Source organism: Schistocerca americana, unplaced genomic scaffold (assembly GCF_021461395.2).
Source record: "Schistocerca americana isolate TAMUIC-IGC-003095 unplaced genomic scaffold, iqSchAmer2.1 HiC_scaffold_1592, whole genome shotgun sequence".
Lineage (NCBI taxonomy): Eukaryota > Metazoa > Arthropoda > Insecta > Orthoptera > Acrididae > Schistocerca > Schistocerca americana.
The window spans coordinates 13308-17500 of NW_025725680.1; the positions used below are offsets into that span (position 1 = coordinate 13308).

Consider the following 4193-nt stretch of genomic DNA (forward strand, 5'->3'; position numbering starts at 1 on the left):
TGGCGACGATCGGTTGAGCTACCAACCGGTTGTTTCAGCGATACCCACCATGCCCACGAACGTGAATGGCATGTGGGTGTGAAGCGATACGCGGCGGTGGCTGGGTGGGACCGTCCCCGGCCGGTGAGGGGGGGCCTCCCGGCGTGCTGGCCGCGCGGTGCGTGGGCGCACGCGCTACAGCCGGCTGGTGGGGGCGGCCAGTGGCAGGCGCGCCGGCCGACGGAGGCGGCAGGCGGCGCAGCTGCGCGCCGGCGCACCCTGCACGCGGCGCCGTGCGGCCAAAGTAGGTCCTCGCGGGCCCGGTGCGAAGCGCGGTGGACATCTGCAGTGTGCTGGTCCGATTGAGGACTGTGTGCGCTGAGGATGCGCCGCCGCCCGGCGCTCGGCGCCGCGACGCCGTCTGCTGCTCGGTCGCCTCTGCGGTTCTCGCAGGTGGTTTGTATCGCAGCTGTGCGGACGTGTTGGCGCGTGCGCTGTGCTGGGAGAGTTCGCTTCGGCACCCAAGTGGGGCTTTTGTCCTTCTGTGGCGCTGGCGTTGGAGCTGCCGGCCACCGTAGGTGGCGCGTGTTGTCTCCCGCCGGCAATGCCACGACAGCACGCTCCCGGGCCTCTGTCGGCAGCGGCAAGCTCAGTTGGGAGCACGGGTGGTCGCACCTAAAGCGTCTACTCGCCAAACTCCGGGCGATTGCGCCTCTCTCGAACCCGACCAAGTACTTAGGACGGCGCTGCGCGCCGCCGGGACCTGAGAGGGTTTCGAGGTGTATTGTGCAGGGGAGCTCAGCCTCCTCCTGTTTGCAGAATAATTGAGCGGACGCTTGCGTGTTCGCGCGGGCCCCCGGGACACACTCCCGGGCGGCCGGCTGCTCAGCTCTAGTTGACGCAGCTCCCTGGTTGATCCTGCCAGTAGTCATATGCTTGTCTCAAAGATTAAGCCATGCATGTCTCAGTACAAGCCGCATTAAGGTGAAACCGCGAATGGCTCATTAAATCAGTTATGGTTCCTTAGATCGTACCCACGTTACTTGGATAACTGTGGTAATTCTAGAGCTAATACATGCAAACAGAGTCCCGACCAGAGATGGAAGGGACGCTTTTATTAGATCAAAACCAATCGGTCGGCTCGTCCGGTCCGTTTGCCTTGGTGACTCTGAATAACTTTGGGCTGATCGCACGGTCCTCGTACCGGCGACGCATCTTTCAAATGTCTGCCTTATCAACTGTCGATGGTAGGTTCTGCGCCTACCATGGTTGTAACGGGTAACGGGGAATCAGGGTTCGATTCCGGAGAGGGAGCCTGAGAAACGGCTACCACATCCAAGGAAGGCAGCAGGCGCGCAAATTACCCACTCCCGGCACGGGGAGGTAGTGACGAAAAATAACGATACGGGACTCATCCGAGGCCCCGTAATCGGAATGAGTACACTTTAAATCCTTTAACGAGTATCTATTGGAGGGCAAGTCTGGTGCCAGCAGCCGCGGTAATTCCAGCTCCAATAGCGTATATTAAAGTTGTTGCGGTTAAAAAGCTCGTAGTTGGATTTGTGTCCCACGCTGTTGGTTCACCGCCCGTCGGTGTTTAACTGGCATGTATCGTGGGACGTCCTGCCGGTGGGGCGAGCTGAAGGCGTGCGACGCGCCTCGTGCGTGCTCGTGCGTCCCGAGGCGGACCCCGTTGCAATCCTACCAGGGTGCTCTTGAGTGAGTGTCTCGGTGGGCCGGCACGTTTACTTTGAACAAATTAGAGTGCTTAAAGCAGGCAAGCCCGCCTGAATACTGTGTGCATGGAATAATGGAATAGGACCTCGGTTCTATTTTGTTGGTTTTCGGAACCCGAGGTAATGATTAATAGGGACAGGCGGGGGCATTCGTATTGCGACGTTAGAGGTGAAATTCTTGGATCGTCGCAAGACGAACAGAAGCGAAAGCATTTGCCAAGTATGTTTTCATTAATCAAGAACGAAAGTTAGAGGTTCGAAGGCGATCAGATACCGCCCTAGTTCTAACCATAAACGATGCCAGCCAGCGATCCGCCGCAGTTCCTCCGATGACTCGGCGGGCAGCCTCCGGGAAACCAAAGCTTTTGGGTTCCGGGGGAAGTATGGTTGCAAAGCTGAAACTTAAAGGAATTGACGGAAGGGCACCACCAGGAGTGGAGCCTGCGGCTTAATTTGACTCAACACGGGAAACCTCACCAGGCCCGGACACCGGAAGGATTGACAGATTGATAGCTCTTTCTTGATTCGGTGGGTGGTGGTGCATGGCCGTTCTTAGTTGGTGGAGCGATTTGTCTGGTTAATTCCGATAACGAACGAGACTCTAGCCTGCTAACTAGTCGCGTGACATCCTTCGTGCTGTCAGCGATTACTTTTCTTCTTAGAGGGACAGGCGGCTTCTAGCCGCACGAGATTGAGCAATAACAGGTCTGTGATGCCCTTAGATGTTCTGGGCCGCACGCGCGCTACACTGAAGGAATCAGCGTGTCTTCCTAGGCCGAAAGGTCGGGGTAACCCGCTGAACCTCCTTCGTGCTAGGGATTGGGGCTTGCAATTGTTCCCCATGAACGAGGAATTCCCAGTAAGCGCGAGTCATAAGCTCGCGTTGATTACGTCCCTGCCCTTTGTACACACCGCCCGTCGCTACTACCGATTGAATGATTTAGTGAGGTCTTCGGACTGGTACGCGGCATTGACTCTGTCGTTGCCGATGCTACCGGAAAGATGACCAAACTTGATCATTTAGAGGAAGTAAAAGTCGTAACAAGGTTTCCGTAGGTGAACCTGCGGAAGGATCATTACCGACTAGACTGCATGTCTTTCGATGTGCGTGTCGTGTCGCGCAACACGCTACCTGTACGGCTCGCAGTAGCCGTGCGCCGCGTGCGGAACCACGCGTGCGTCTCAAAACTAACGCCAATGTTGTGTGGTACGAGCGCTGAAGCGCTGGAGCGGCTGGCCTGCGGCACCTGGCGCCTGGCGCCGGTTTTGAATGACTTTCGCCCGACTGCCTGTCCGCTCCGGTGTGGAGCCGTACGACGCCCATCGGCCGTGAGGCCGTTGGACACAGAACGCTTGAACAGGGGCCGCCACACGCCTGCGTCCCGCCTATGCAACTGTCTTGAAAGAGACAGTGGAAACTCAGAAAAAGATCACCCAGGACGGTGGATCACTCGGCTCGTGGGTCGATGAAGAACGCAGCAAATTGCGCGTCGACATGTGAACTGCAGGACACATGAACATCGACGTTTCGAACGCACATTGCGGTCCATGGATTCCGTTCCCGGGCCACGTCTGGCTGAGGGTCGGCTACGTATACTGAAGCGCGCGGCGTTTGCCCCGCTTCGCAGACCTGGGAGCGTCGCGGCCGCCTGTGGGGCCGGCCGCGCCTCCTTAAACGTGCGATGCGCGCCCGTCGCCTGGCGGTTCGCATACCGGTACTTACTCGGTAGCGTGCACAGCCGGCTGGCGGTGTGGCGTGCGACACCTCGTGCAACGACCTCAGAGCAGGCGAGACTACCCGCTGAATTTAAGCATATTACTAAGCGGAGGAAAAGAAACTAACAAGGATTCCCCCAGTAGCGGCGAGCGAACAGGGAAGAGTCCAGCACCGAACCCCGCAGGCTGCCGCCTGTCGTGGCATGTGGTGTTTGGGAGGGTCCACTACCCCGACGCCTCGCGCCGAGCCCAAGTCCAACTTGAATGAGGCCACGGCCCGTAGAGGGTGCCAGGCCCGTAGCGGCCGGTGCGAGCGTCGGCGGGACCTCTCCTTCGAGTCGGGTTGCTTGAGAGTGCAGCTCCAAGTGGGTGGTAAACTCCATCTGAGACTAAATATGACCACGAGACCGATAGCGAACAAGTACCGTGAGGGAAAGTTGAAAAGAACTTTGGAGAGAGAGTTCAAAAGTACGTGAAACCGTTCTGGGGTAAACGTGAGAAGTCCGAAAGGTCGAACGGGTGAGATTCACGCCCATCCGGCCACTGGCCTCCGCCCTCGGCAGATGGGGCCGGCCGCCCGCGCGGAGCAATCCGCGGCGGGGTCGTGTCCGGTTGCCTTTCCACTCGCCGCGGGGTGGGGCCGTTCCGGTGTGCGGTGGGCCGCACTTCTCCCCTAGTAGGACGTCGCGACCCGCTGGGTGCCGGCCTACGGCCCGGGTGCGCAGCCTGTCCTTCCGCGGGCCTCGGTTCGCGTCTGTTGGG

At 59.0% G+C, this 4193-nt stretch overlaps 3 non-coding genes across 3 annotated transcripts in view; all 3 read left to right on the forward strand.

Moving 5' to 3' along the window:
- Window positions 1-884: 884 nt before the first annotated feature.
- Window positions 885-2794, forward strand: LOC124570162. Its single transcript, XR_006971540.1, has one exon. It is a non-coding gene; the product is annotated as a small subunit ribosomal RNA (ribosomal RNA).
- A 352-nt stretch (window positions 2795-3146) lies between these two features.
- Window positions 3147-3301, forward strand: LOC124570160. Its single transcript, XR_006971538.1, has one exon. It is a non-coding gene; the product is annotated as a 5.8S ribosomal RNA (ribosomal RNA).
- Window positions 3302-3489: 188 nt separating this feature from the next.
- Window positions 3490-4193, forward strand: part of LOC124570158 — a 4222-nt gene continuing 3518 nt past the window's right edge. The window contains exon 1 of the ribosomal RNA XR_006971537.1: window positions 3490-4193. This exon is cut by the window's right edge and continues 3518 nt beyond it. This is a non-coding gene — a ribosomal RNA (large subunit ribosomal RNA).